The following is a 15,996-nucleotide window of genomic DNA, read 5'->3' as shown; positions in this document are numbered from 1 at the left end:
TAAAGCAGATGAGGCTCCGCCGGTTGAGGGGCCGGATGGTAGAAGGTTCTTGGAAGTTAACAGTTCCCTTAATACTCCACCCCTCGCTTGTTGATGAGAGGAATTCCCTGAATTGAAAGCTCCTCACAGCGAAAGAGCGGGAGGGCTAGCCCGAAGTAATATGGCAAAATATTCCACACTAGTTTTCTGACGACGGGGACGTGTCTAATCCGCCGGTGTGCCGTTGCGATAGTCTAACACTCTGTGCGTAAACGCTATTACCCGCATTATCCCGAAAAAAATGTAATCTTATTTAATTACTATTTATTAAGTCTTATATAATAAACAAAAAAAAAAAATATTTTTTCCCCACTACTTTGTAATGTTAAACTCTTTTTACCATGTCAGCAGTACTAACCTTCTATATTTCCGTCGCGTGAGTCATAAACCTGAAAAGATAGATTCCATAAGTTTGCTTTAGCATATAAAGATTCTACACAAAATTCATCATAATCATTATTGAACACTTAAGGCTGCGGAGCGTTTCGATTGAGTCCTCACTTATTTAATCATAATCAAACGGGACCATATTTTTCTAACATAATATTTTATGTCGCTGATCAAGACATGGGAAATGCTTCTGAAAACTGACAAAACTAAACACAATGGTCAGCCATCTAATCACTAACCATATCGAACAACGCTTAACTTTCGAGTCAGACAAGAAACGGGGTTCTTCTTCAAAATGTTTTTTGTTTCCAATTTTAATTTCGTTTCTTTATTTTTATATGATACTTCAGTGAAACTAGTTGTTCATGTCGATAAAATAACTCATTATCTGTCAATGTTCCAATCAAACGATTGTTTTCCAAAGTATAATACCAACCAACTAACGACATGCACAATTGAAGGCTTGGACATTTATCGTCATCGGTAAGTTTAATTTAATTAATTTTATCGGAAGTGGACACGTTTCTCCAAGGAAATAATTATGTTGGATCATTAAGCTTACATTATGTTATATTTGAGAGAATCATCAGCTGCATTAGTTGAGGACCCAGAGAAAGGAGTATATTCCATCCACCTGAAACCTAGCAGTTACAGTAAGCTGGACTATGACAAATGAGCATACATCAACCGGCTCACACTGTGCGCCTTAGTTTTAATGGACTTTTTTTGTTGGAATGAAGACAATTCAGTCCGATTCAATTTACTTCCTTTTCCAAATCCAGTTAGCCAAAGTCGTTGCTCTGTGAGAAAGCAAACAAATATCATAAGCGTAGTTCAGGTATTTGAGGTTCTCTGGAGTACAGGAAGGAATACTATGGATAACAGGATACAACCGAACTCCGCAGGCAATTCCAAAATGATCTGAATGAGACCCAACTGACTTATGATAGGCTCTGTAGTTGAACAATGTACCACCAATGACGCCGTTCCTTCATTGGGGGTCACCATTGGAAAATAACACTGCACTATTGAGATGTTCCTAATTCTGAACCAGAATCTCGCAGTACATATTTTGTCGGACACCCATGAAATGAGGGAGCGCCTAATCCGACACCAGACTCCCGCTCACTTCCAGCAAATTTGCCAAAATAATTCCCATAATGATTAAATATATTTGTGCAAGTTTTAGATTATGGAAGTATCTTCCTTTTATCTGTTAAGGGCCACATACAACTGTCCCTATATTCTCGAACACCAAATAGGAATACACTCGTTCAACAGGGAGAACTTAGAAACAATTACCTTCCCCTTTATTAGGATGGATCGTATTCGTATATCTTCCAACCCCACTTTAAGGCGCTGTTACATAGCGGGAATATAATGCTTCTCGCCTTCTCGATCATAACTCTCATGGACCTTAAGTATCATTTCCCCATCAATGGTGGGATGATTTTGGTCAGAGGGAATTGCTCAGCCTTCCCCCTATTCAAAAAAGGCCACTATCTATTTCATCAAACGGAATTACTGAATGTCCTTGACTCAGCTGGTTATCACAAAGCTTCAGCTGATGGCATCTGATTACCAGCAATTCCGGTTAGTTGAAAGATTATGGCAGCAAGGGTATGAGTGGGAAGATAAAATTTCGTATTTTGTTCGAGAGCAGTTCGCAATGGTGTGGTGTTTTGGCATGCAGTAGGACTGCTTTCAACGTGTCACAAACCGGTTTTACCGAAGAAACATTGCCATAGGGGAAAATGACCTTGTGTTGCCTCTTTTGGTATCCTTGTCGTATTTCAAGCAGCGAAAGGTACAAATCATTGGATTGTTATTAGTAGCGACTAGTATTAACCGTTATGCCGCACTTTAAGAGGTCACAATACACCCCCTCTTCCCGTCCGACCGAACACAGTGCATCGTTTTCCTCCTAACGCGATTCGTCATATATTCCCAAACAAAATATGCATATGGACATACATATTAAAAAAAATTGATCTAACGCATCTTCACAGGAGGTGAAACTGCCTAGGCAAGTCTTGAATTTTTGCGGGACAAAAATATAGCGCCCAGTGGGTGGGGCTTTTTAGTTAAGATCGCAGTTGTATTGTGCGCATCATCATTGACATTGGTTCTCATTTTTGTGATGGTTTTAGTGCATCTGGCCGCGTTTGATATAGAAATTTTTCAGCTTGGTGCCAAAAGCAATCGTAGAAGGCGGCGATCCCGATATTGCAATGACACTTCATCCATTTCCTATTGTATTCTATTCTATCTATGTATTGGTTGTTTATAGCTGGTTGCTAAGCCACATGGATTCGCACACGCAGAAATGCTATAGCAACGCGATACACAGTAGATTGACATTTACGAAGAACACACTGCGATCTTGACTTGGTCTGGATGATTCATTTTTAAGGTTTTGTATGAAACAAAACCTTATTAGAATTGAGTCAATGTCCGTCTACCTGTCACATCCGATTTATTAGGAAACGGCTGGACCGATTATCACGAAAATTAGTGAGAGCGTGTAGTCTTTTATTCCCTTTACATACAGCAAGGCGCCGTTTAATGTTAAGTTTAAGGGGGCCCCCATACATGTGAATGGAGGGTGCAAATTATTTTGCAGAATATGGTCAGTGGGATAACAAATGAAAGGGCTCAATTAGTACTTTTTGAAACTTGTCCAATATCTGATATCGGGAGAAGCGTAGAGGAGTGAGAGCTCAAAATATGACCCACAAAAAGTGTAACAAGTCTTCTCAGAACCTGTCCAGCCGAAAAAGCCTAAAACATCACACGTGTGTATCTAAACGAAATCTAGGCCTCATAATACATACCGTTCCGATATCTGTGTAAGTAAAGTTAATAATAGTATATTACCATAATTTAAAAGTTCATACTAGAACTACAAAATTTGATACAAGCATAATGGATAACATAAATCCAACTATTATTAACAAAGTTATAGAAGATGAAACTTTTACATTTTGTGTGAATTTTGTGCATTTAAAAACGTGTATGACGTCATCATAACATAACAATTCATTAATATCACAACAAGGTGAGCTGACGTGAATCGAAGGTCGCAAGGAAACATTTCCTTTTAGTTTTTTAATCATTTGAATATCAATATCAATTACTCCGTACAGCCATATGTATGGGGTCGTGCCTAATTCAGATAAATATATTTGTACATTGACCAAGCGGTATTCAATACACGTACTTTATATGTACATATGTATACTTTTATGCAGGAATTAAATCGAAAATAGGTGCACGATCGATTTATATACATGTATTGTATATAGAGTATTCGGTAATAGATAATGTTTGTTTATTTAGCGTGAACATAATATCTACGTCTGTAATATTTAAGTATATCTGTTCAGCGGTTCTAGAGAAAATTGAGTCTGACCGAAAGACAGACAGGTGTCACACAAAACATTAAAAAGAATCTACTTTTCATCAGCATTAATAATCCGACACAAAAGCGGTTTTTTTGTACCGTATGAACAAAATTTCGCAAATGCCCTTCCGTCTCTCCATCGCTCTTTTATTCACTTATGTGGAACCTATTTGTGACTTTCTGGAACTTATCTAACCTTCGTAAACGCTTGAAAACAGCTCGTTGACTTACGGTGCTGCGGGTTGTTCTTATGTTTGCGAATCATGTTCGTCCAATAATGCCTGCAACTTCGCATTATCTCACTTTTTTAATTTTCCGCAATCCTCACTCATCACTTTGAAACCCCGAAACTATCGAAGTGATTGGTATCGTTCGGTAGGAGTTTTTCGCAAATGAAAACAAAAAATTAATAATATCCATGAATGCTTGTTATTTGGTGTACAATGCGACATATTTAACACAACATCACACACACCCATGCAAAATCTTTTTGAGTTTATCCTGTATGCGCATTTGGCACTTGCCTAACAAAGTGGCATGAATGCAAAATTTTTATACCAAATACGGCATTGGTGGGCCATCTATTTTCCCAAATCGGCATTTCATAGTTGTACATCTAGTAGTTTACAGATACTCCATTTCTAGAGATAACGACAGTTGAGGTTACAATAGACCAAGTATTATAGTTATAAATCAACCGAAGTCAGAGGACTCAGCACATTTCAGTTCACGACTTTCATTATTTAATCGCCTAGTGAATATGATTGACAGATGTTTGAGATGGAAAAATAAGGGCAGATCCAGAGCTAGCAAGCGAATTACAGATCAGATCGTAGCATTGTAATGGCATTCTTGTAGAGAAAGCTCAGGAAGCTTATGATAAGTTTTCTTTTCCGTAGAATATAGTCTGAAGGAGGTTCTCTAAGAGGTAATGCTCAGCTACTTAACCCGACCAGAGAAACCGAATTTACCAAAAATTCCTTAATTCAACCCCCGTTGGGAATGAATTATAAGCTGACATAATGTTCATACTGCGCTGCCATGCCACGACTGTAAATGGGGTTCGTCGAAACCCTTTTTGTTGCTTCAAATAAACACTTGAAAATTTGATGAACAGCAGTATTTTTTTATAGCTCACACCTCCTCAATAGAGTCCAAAAGGCATGTGATGACGATATGAAGAGGCCAAGCAGGGTGCTTGTTGGAGCTTTAGTCCAAGGACCAACTTCTGCCCCTCCCAATGCACAGAAATCAATAATTCACTTTATACTGGGCGAATGTAGGGGTTTGTTATCTCCAGTAAATGCGTAGATCTCCAGTAGCTTCTCCCCGATAAAACAACGTGAGGAACGCACTGGTCGATTTCGTGAGAAGAAAGAAGAAATGATGAAGAATCGCGGAACCAAGTCAAAGACACGGTCCACGATAAATTTTCAAAATATAATAATATACTATTATTAACTTGATTTGAGCAGATATCGTAACGAGGAATATTTTGAGGCGTAGATACCATGTACACGGATAACCGTGTTTTTTTAGGTAGGTAGGCCTTTTAGGTGAGGTAGTTTCTGAGAACGGGTCCTTGAAATAATTGACCTCTTTCGGACCCCCGAATTCCCTTTGCAACTCACGCCTAATATAACTATAACCTTTCATTTGATACCCTACATGACCAAAATACGGGGAAAATAATATGATGGGGACCCCTAATTATGAATAATAAACACAGGTGAAAACCTACCCGGTCCCAGATAAGATTTTGCGTGCAACAGGTCATGTCGATTTTCATGTAGCCAGCTCTCCCTCTATGAGAACCACTGGTACTATATTTCCAAAACCCTGCACAGTAAAATATTTCCCTTTCCCCTCCTTCATGTATGGTTGATTCTCTGGGTATCGTTCCCATATCCACTTTTTAGTCCCAATGGGTGCTCTGGCCCCACCTACCCAAACTGCGTATAAGTATTTCCACGCAGGAATATTTCCAAATGCGCTAATGTGCATATTCATAACGCATCCTCCGGGCGCACGCAAGAACTTGCCAGGCAGAGTATTTTGTAACTCCATGCAGTACATTGGTGGGTGGTCAAAGGGTAGTATAGGTCCTAGGGCAAAACGTGGATTGGTACCCACGATGGAGCACAAAACCTGGGAAATGCCTGCTGAATCAACACCAACAGCTCTACTACCAAACCCTATCTCCACCTCCACGTGGTGACCGCTGGGAGCCCTTTCTTAACAAAAAGCTGCAGACGAAGAAAGATAAAGGCGAGTCTCCCGCGCCTAAAAACGCCTAAAACAAATCGTACCAACTGGTCCTCCAGGTTGGGGGTTGGGTAGGGCTGACAACCCTACATGGAAAACAACTTGTTACGAAGCCACAACAAAAAAAAAGTTTCGCATTGGACGGATTACACAACGACGAACCCGGCAGCGACAACGGAATAACGATTTACGCATTTTCTTATGAAACGTGCGCTCCCTGTACAGAGATGAAGCTGATGAGCAGCTAGCCGATACCCTGTCCCAATATAGGGCTGGTGTAACAGCGTTACAGGAGATGCGTTGGACAGGGACCGGTTTTCTGGAGAAGAGTCAATACACCATATATTGTAGTGGCCATCCAGTAAACCATGTGCTCGGAGTAGGTTTCTTAGTCAGCCAAAAAATGAAACTTCCTGTTATTGGCTTTCAAAACATAAGCGAACGGCTGTGCACTCTGCGCTTGCGAGGCAAGTTTAGAAATATAAGCCTCATTAACGTTCACGCCCCTACAGAGGAGACTCCAGGAGCCGATGGAATTACAGTCGAATTGGTTAAATATGGAGGCGACCAGTTACACCAAGTGGTTCATCAACTTGTGCTCAAGGTATTGGACAGCGAATCAAAGCCTGACGATTGGCAACGAGGCATTATCTGTCTCATACATAAAAAGGGAGATATCACACAGTGCAGCAATTATAGAGGTATCACGTTGCTGAGTACCATCTATAAGATATTCTCCGCTATCTTGCTAGGCCGGATAGCCTCATACGCCCAGAACATCATTGGCCCATACCAAAGAGGTTTCACTCCGGGCAAATCAGTGACAGATCAGATTTTCTCTTTGCGGCAAGCGATAGGGAAACTGTTGGAATATGGACAACAGTTGCACCATCTATTCATCGACGTTAAAGCCCCCTATGATAGCATAGCCAGGGTAAAACTGTATACGGCCATGAGAGAATTCGGTATCCTGATGAAATTAATAAGACTGCGAGGCCAGATAAAAGCAGCAGGATCACTCTCAAGACCATCAATGAAGGTAAGACAAAGTATATGATGGCAACGTCAGCACCGAAAACGAACCAGCCAACAACATCAAACCGCACTGGTCAAACAGGAAGAATAAGGATAGGAGAATACAACTTTCAGACCGTTGATAATTTCTCCTATCTAGGGTCGAAAATCACAACCGATAACAGCTACGATGATGAAATCCACGCACAGTTGTTGGCTGGTGACAGAGCCTATTTCAGCTTACAAAATCGGTAAAAGCTCTTACTGATCGATTGCTGATCGAATGATTCGTCGGAGAGCTGGGTTCTTAGTTTATTCCGCAGCGTCTGTAACGATGAAATCTATGAGCAATGCGACGACCGTCTGGTTGTAGATAAAATCCAGCTGAACAGGTTGCGATGGACAGTTCACCTAATGAGGATGATCCAGCCCGGAAAGTCTATAAGGGCAATATCTACGGCTGAAAAAGAACACGTGGTAGACTCTACCTGAGATGGAGCGATGGCGTAGGTCAGGTCGCCAGACAACTTTTAGGGATATTAAATTGGAACTCGGCCCAAAATCGGAATGTCCCACTTTCTTTACTAAGGCTGGGATATTAGGATGCCCTGGGTTACAGTAAATTTACACGGAATAGAAAGCTTTGACCTACCTAAGATCCTCGCAAAAATCTCTGTGGCATGTTCCAGCTTGTGATATATGTTACTATGTTACATGATTCTAAGATGAAATTAAAGGGGGTTTCTAATCAATTTCCAAAAAAATAGATTAATATAGTATTCTTAGCTTAATTTGGACATTTTTTTCAATATCGTGGAATGGCAGTTTCATGCTTTACTTAAGATTTTTCGGTCTTCTCCTGGAATGGGTTCGTGAAATAAGTGACCACTTCCTAGTCCCCGCACTCCCCCGCCAACCTTTACAGTTGATATCACAACTAATGCCAGACACTCTCCTGCCACTCATCAGGGCCTTTCATTTGATGGACCCATGGTTATATTGGGTGAAAAAAAATACACCCCCTTTTACATGTATGCGGAGTTCTTCCATTAAAAGTTGAGGTTACTCATCCCTTCGCAAGAACGCGTTTTGTAGGTATTACAGCAGTCGAATAATACCGCTTTGTCACGATATTCATACCATAGCAAAGCCTAACAGTTGGTGAAACTCCGAGTTCACAATGTCTGACTTACTAATCAGCCCCCTAATATAGAAAAATCGAGTTCTAGATGAAGCGAGAAACTTGTGAGGAAATGCAGTCACATATATTGATCGAATTTCAAAATCCCGAAACTCCAGACATCCCGGTTTTGTGCCGAGGTCCACCAATTCGATATTCCTAAAAGCTGTCTGGCGTCCTGACCTACGCCACCGCTCCATCTTAAGTAGGGTCTGCCTCGTCTTCTTTTTCTACCATAGATATTGCCCTTATAGAATTTCCGGGTGGGATCATCCTCATCCATACCTATTGAGCCGGATTTTATCCGGACGGTCATGGTATCGCTCATAGATTTCGTCATTGTGTAGGCTGCTTTTCACAAACGGACAGTCAAAATTAATGCTTTCATGTTTTACTAAAAAATAGTCGTTTTTGGGCTATAAAAGGGCCATTTTTTGTCGAAAAAAATTACCGATCAAACACTACATTTTTATGCATTGAATAAGCCTGCTCAGCTTCGAAAAGATCGGTTTAGCAGTTTTCGAATAATTTTGGTCACCGACTTCAAACATGTCATTTGTAGAAAGACGCGTTTAAAGTTTCAACTTCAGGTCGTTTACAGTACGGATTCTTTTTTTTTCAACGATCATATCTCAGTTAATTCTATTGGGATCGCCTTGAAATTTTAAGGACAGAAAAATTGAGCTTTTGTTGCAAATGGAGTTAATCTCTTCAGGAATTATATGTTTTTTTTTTATTTTTAAGGCTTTGTGTAAAGCCATTGTCTAAGAGATTAGATTTTCGTCTACTACTTGTAGTCGAGCCTGAAACTAACAGACAAGGAGTAGCATTCTGCAAATTTCAATTTTTTGTTTGAAACGTATATATATATCAGGCATTCGATAGAGCCAAATGGCGAAACCGATTACAACGAGCCGACCCCGCTTGTGAACGGAACAAAACCTGACGAAAAAGATATATTTCGGGAGCGACTTACCCCCTTCTTCATTACAAAGCCACAAAAAATTGTAGTTTGGAAATAGCTACTCCTTGTCTATTAATTTCAAGCCATTGTGTTGGAGTGGAGGAGTGGCTCAGTGTTCAGCAGTGGTACACTCAATTGCTTCCATCATTGTTCTGGTCTCCAAGTCTTTGTGAAAGTCAGCTTTACGAAAATACAGGGGGCATCAGATACATAATTCAGAATTTCGGACTGAGACCGCTGGAACAAATTAATGTTGAATGATTTGGTAGAGCCTCAAGGTTGAATCCCATATGTCCAAATAGGCCTAAACACTGATATATAGATGAATAATTTAAAGTTTTGATTTTTCGCCTCTAAGCGCTTCGATCCAGGTATAGCAATATTGTTGATTTTCACCTGAGGACAATTTTCCCTCCACAAAGTGAAAGTTATTTCTAAGCGCTTCGACTCGTTTACCTTGATCCTTCTCATGGTGGTTAGCCCGCTATCATGGAAATCCGCTGTGTAGATAAGGCACAGTACAGGACCGTAGATACTCCCTTGAGGAACTCCTCCTCTGATCTCTTACTGTTCACTGAAAATATTTTTGTAATTCGCACAACACGCGATTCGTTAAATGCAATATTAAGAGTTTGCGGAAACAGCAACGGAATCGACATTTGATTTTTTAATAAGACCCGTGGACCAAACTTTTGTTTTGTTTCTTTCTGATACAAAGGGGGTTAAAGGGTAGTATAGGTCCCAGGGCGAAACGTGGATTGGTACCCACGATGGAGCATAAAACCTGGGAAATGCTTGCTGAACCAACGCCAACAGCTCTACTACCAAACTCTATCTCCACCTCCATGTGGTGACCGCTGGGAGCCCTTTCATAACAAAAAGCTGTAAACGGAGAAGGACGAAGGCGAGTCTCCCGCGCCTAAAAACTGGAAAAATTGTACCAACTGGTCCTCCAGTTTGGGGGTGGGTAGAGCTGACAACCCTAAATGGAAAACCGATGTTACGAAGCCAGGAAAGGAGCCTCGGACAGGATGGATCTTACAACGACGAACCGCCAACGACAACGGATTAACGATTTGTGCATTTTCTCATGGAACGTGCGCTCCCTGTACAGAGATAAAGCTGATGACCACCTAGCCGATACCCTGTCCCAATATAGGGCTGATATAACAGCGTTACAAGAGATGCGTTGGACAGGGACCGGTTTCCTGCAGAAGAGCCGCTACACCATATATTATACTGGTCATCCAGTAAACCATGTGCTCGGAGTAGGTTTCCTAGTCAGCCAAAAAATGAAACCTGCTGTTATCGACTTCCAAAACATAAGCGAACGGCTATGCACTCTACGCTTGCGAGGTAAGTTTAGAAATATAAGCCTCATTAACGTTCACACCCCTACAGAGGACACTGCAGAGTCGGAGAAGGATACCTCTACGAGGCAGTAGAACGAACCCTCGAAGCCTGTCCCAGATATAATATCAAAATCATACTTGGGAATTTTAACAGCCAAGTAGGGAAGAAGACCGTATTCAGGCGATACGTTGGCTCCCATAGCTTACACGAAAAAACAAATGATAACGGACAGCGGATTATTCAATTAGCAGTCTCACACGAAATGGTTGTTGGAAGTACCTAGTTTGCGCGGAAAGCGGTCCACAAACATACATGGGCCTCTCCAGACGGGACCACTTTCAACCAAATTGACCACGTGTTGATCGAACGCCGCCACCTCTCAGCCTTGATGAATGTCAGAACATATAACGGGGCCAATGTAGACTCGGATCATTATCTCGTTGGCATGGTGCTCCGAGCTCGAATGACAATACCACCTAGAATTCCCTCTGACAATCAGATGAGAGTGAACATTGAAGCCATCCACAACACAGTCCTCCGCGACACCTATAAGAGGGAAATGGATGTCGCAATAACCGCAGTCAACAGAGGACCTGGAGATGAAGCATTAACAACCGATCTTCACAATCACCTGAAGAACGTTATCATGGATACGGCCACAAACATACTTGGCCCCAGCCGCAAAAGGAGTCGGAACGGCTAGTTTGATGATGAATGTAAGTGAGCAACGTAACGGAAGAATGCCGCATACCGAGTAATGTTGCATTCTCAAAGAACGCGGGCACGCGCAGAAACTTATCACGAACTCCATCGAGCGGAGAAACGACTTCACAGACGGAAAAAGGAAGCCTGGGAGAACCAACAAGTCTGTGAACTAGAAAAGTACAGGGAGCAACCGCACACAAGTTTTACCAACAAGTCAGCAGGATGAAGCCTTATAAACCTCGATAGCCATCCTGCCGAGACAAAGAGGGAAATCTGATTTCCTACAGAATAAGCATATTGGAGCAATGGGATGAGTACTTTGATGAGCTACTGAAGAACCAGAACATCGGCGAGTTGGAGGTACCGCCAACTGTAGACGACGGACAAATACTGCCACCACCAAGTTTGGGAGAAACAATCCGTGCAATTCATCGTCTAAAAAATCATAAGTTGCCAGGAGCCGATGGAATTACAGTCGAATTGGTTAAATATGGAGGCGACCAGTTACACCAAGTGGTTCATCAACTTGTGCTCAACATATGGGATAGCGAATCAATGCCTGACGATTGGCAACGAGGCATTATCTGTCTCATACATAAAATGGAAGATATCACACAGTGCAGCAATTATAGAGGTATCACGTTGCTGAGTACCATCTATAAGATATTCTCCGCTATCTTGCTAGGCCGGATAGCCTCATACGCCCAGAACATCATTGGCCCATGCCAAAGAGGCTTCACTCCAGGCAAATGAGCAACAGATCAGATTTTCTCTTTGCGGCAAGTGATGGAAAAACTGTTGGAATATGGACAACAGTTGCACCATTTGTTCATCGACTTTAAAGCCGCCATATTAGTTTTGACGTGAAAACTGTACACGGCCATGAGAGAATTCGGTATCCCGACGAAATTAATAAGACTGACTAGACTGACCATGACCAATGTGCGAGGCCAGATAAAAGCAGCAAGATCACTCTCAAGAACATTCGACATCAACAACGGTCTACGACAAGGGGATGCCCTACCATGCGTCCTCTTTAACCTGGCCCTCGAGAAAGTGATCCGTGATGCTGAGGTAAATGCAAGAGGTACGATCCTCTTCAAGTCCACCCGACTACTGGCCTATGCTGACGATATCGACATCACATCATCAGACATACAAACTGCCTTCATCCAGATCGAGCAGGCAGCTATCGGCGCGAGATCTTGGGCTGCACATCAATGAAGGCAAGACAAAATATATGGTGGCAACTTCAGCACGGAAGACAAATAAACCAAAAACATCAAACCGCACTGGTCAAACAGGAAGAATAAGGATAGGAGAATACAACTTTGAGACCATTGACAATTTCTCTTATCTAGGGCCGAAAATCACAACCGATAACAGCTGCGATGATGAAATCCGCGCACGGTTGTTGTCAGCCAACAGAGCCTATTTCAGCTTACAAAGCTCTTACTGTACAAGACTATGATCTTGCCAGTCCTCATGTATTTCTCGGAAACTTGGGTTCTTAGCAAGAAAAATTGCGAACTCTTGCCGCGTTCGAGAGAAGAATCCTCCGAAGAATTTTTGGCCCCCTACATGAGGATGGACGATTCCGTAGCCTACACAATGACGAAATCTATGAGCGATACCATGACCGTCCGGTTGTGGATAAAATCCGGCTCAATAGGTTACTGTGGGCGGGTCCGTAATCCGTATGGATGATGATCCCACCCGGAAATTCTATAAAGGCAATATCTATGGTAGAAAAAGAAGACGAGGCAGCGTAGGTCAGGATGCCAGACAGCAGGGATATCGAATTGGTGGACCTCGGCACAAAACCGGGATGTCTGAAGTTCCTTATTAAGGCAGGCCTAGACCGGATACCGGTTGTTGCGCCATTGATGATGATGTTCTTACTCTATTGTGCTCTTTCCCAAAGCCGAATTAACGATTTCGTATTGTGTTGCTATCTGGTTGCATTGGCAATATTCTCTGAAGTGGTAGTTTTCCGAATACTTGTGATATTATGGAACTTATCGATCTGTCTTTGTTTGGGTGCCATTCTATCCGGGTCTTGAAATCATTGTCATAACCGCATTCATCCAACAATTTGCAAATATACGATTCTCGAAATATATAGCAAAGCCGTTTGACGGCTTTCGCTGGCAGTTGTTTCGACATGAAAGAAGTGATTAAAACATACTCTGGAACCTTTCTGGAGTGGAATTTAACTACTATTAGTTAATAATAGTTTGAACCTCATTTGAAGATGTTTGCAGGTGGCTTAGACTGCTGCTAGTTGGGCATCTAAGAAGTTCAAACGGCATTAGGGACCGATTGATTTGAATACTTCTCCCAAGTGCGCTGCGAATACTCTGTGCTCATTACTTTTAGCCCAATTCCCTGTGATAGTTCTTAATGAAAGCTCCCTGAACGTTGTTACTAGACTCATTAACAGCCCATTTAGAAAGCTTTGAATATAAGACTCCTGATTTAATCAGTGGTTTCGTCGAGTTTGCTTTTCGCTTGGAAAGACCTTTAGAGAGCCTTAATATTTTCAACGAATCTTGAAGAAGTTTCGAAGATTCCGGAGTTGCTGTAGGGGCAGCTTGAGTATAATTTCGGTGAAACGCTGAAGCACTTCGTATATATCAGATTTTCTCCAAAATTGACTGTCCAGCGACGCAGACAAGGATGAGTCGGCCAAGTTGGACTCTCCTAGCAAACCGGATATTAGTAAAAACTCTTTTAGAACACAGACGACAGAAGTGCGACGAAAAGAATTAGTATTTTTCTGTAAACTTTTCAACATCAAACAGTTACATAAGAAGCAGGAACACTGCGAATGTGATAGTATAAAGTGAAAATGGAAAAAGCTACTACTATTCAAAATCTAGCGCGACCGTTAGGAAATATATTTTTGGCACAGCTACATGCCTACCTCCTGCATCTGATGCATCCCTGGACGCACTACTCACTGAGCTACCTATGCATATATGTATATATAATATTACCCGAGAATCTCAAAGAATTGTAGTGATATGTAATTGTTAATGTCAAACCAGGATGCCAATAAATTCAACAGAAAATACCAGCAATGATGGTGAATCCACGTCTTTGTGCTGATGCCACTATCAAAATGAATTAAAGTTCAAATAAAAATTCACAGAAAAGCTTTCTGGAACAAACCCTTATCGCCGACATTACATAATAATGCTTCCTTTTATCGAAATATAAGGGAAACACCCCTATGATGCTTCCGTTAAACATGCGACTACACTCTCTCCGTATAACATTTACGTGTTTCTAAAAACAGCCCACAAATTACAGGAACACGAGAGGAACAATTCATTGGCCCGCGCATGGATCAATAGATTTCATACCATGACCGGCGTTGGAGATGGTAATGAGACAAGAAATCGATAGCGTAAAACTGATCAAAGGAAGCAAAATATTAAATTTCCATTAACCGTCGCGCGTAATCATTTGCAAACTACACATCTTCCCTTCGTTCACCTGCTCCACTATGGCCTTACCTCTTCCAAGCATATTTCGACGCAAAACTCTAAAACAGAATGTCCCAAACATTCAGCAACAGGACACCCTCTTCCCACATCCGCTTTTCTGGAAGCGTTTTCTCTCATGTAGCCATTGCTTTGTTAAAAGTCAGTGTAACGATAACGACATGGTATATTGAACTTCAAACGAAAAATTTACACTTCCATTTTTCGCTCCCGGCAACAACAGCATCCAATCAAGATATAAAAATTTTATCGTTTCCGCTCAGATGAATTCAAGTTGTATCCTCTGCTCTGTTATTCTATGATGAAAAAGTATCAGATACCGTTTATATTAGTAAGTGATTCCTTAAAATAAGAAAACGTGGATGACTCTCCGCCGAACGACTCCTGCGGGTACGAGGAGCACTATCTCGGGAGACATAAAATTATCCGCCAAAGAATAATCATGTTCCGGAATAAAATGATATTAGGCTAGCACACATGTTGCTCATGCTTGGAATCGTTTTCAGATGAAAGAAATTTAAATTTCCTTATGCTCCGAGCGAAACCTCTGGGAGTTTGTGTATGGTGACCTTTCACTCCTTTTCACTGTTCCCTCAGATCTTGAAATATGTAGAAACCCCGTCCGTGGATGGCACCCAGTTACATTCACCAAGCAGAAAATTGTAAATTTTCATTATTTATCTGGAAAGGGAATTCGTTCGGGATATGTACTATTAGGTGTAAATTGATTGCAAAGAAGTCAGCATTTGAATTTGCAAAATTAGGAGCATTTGGAAAACCTTCCATAAAGATGGCTTTCGCAGCTAAAATATTATTTGAACCCATTCAAGCAGTCATTGCTTTTACTTCCAAAACTAATTGCCAATTTGGCAGCTATAATGATAATGATACCATTTGGCCAGCATTCTATGCCTCGTATCTTCATCTGAACTTAGTGGCTGTAAATCTACATCACGCACAAAGGCTATCACGTTTGATTAACGACTTGAACGGTGTTTGCAATATAATTCTGCTCAAGGCGAACAGGCAGTAGACGCCGCAATCTTTAAGAGTATTTTTGGAAATTCTCGTCTCAAATCCCTGAAAATTTACAACCAACATTAGCCAGTGCTCAATGGCAGCCAATAAAACAATAGCACTTCCCAAGAATAACAATTCATATTTCACTCTCTCT

At 41.3% G+C, this 15,996-nt stretch overlaps 1 protein-coding gene across 2 annotated transcripts in view; it reads right to left on the bottom strand.

The window, feature by feature from the left end:
- Window positions 1-15,996, bottom strand: part of LOC119651153 — a 414,598-nt gene that overhangs the window by 352,670 nt on the left and 45,932 nt on the right. For both annotated transcript variants that reach the window (XM_038054561.1, XM_038054562.1), the window contains exon 2: window positions 398-428. The gene's annotated coding sequence lies outside the window, so the exon portion shown is untranslated. The remainder of the gene's footprint in view (window positions 1-397; window positions 429-15,996) is intronic.

Source organism: Hermetia illucens, chromosome 3, assembly GCF_905115235.1.
Source record: "Hermetia illucens chromosome 3, iHerIll2.2.curated.20191125, whole genome shotgun sequence".
Taxonomy (NCBI): domain Eukaryota; kingdom Metazoa; phylum Arthropoda; class Insecta; order Diptera; family Stratiomyidae; genus Hermetia; species Hermetia illucens.
Note: the sequence above shows the minus strand (reverse complement) of the source record. Positions and strands in the feature narration are given on the sequence as shown.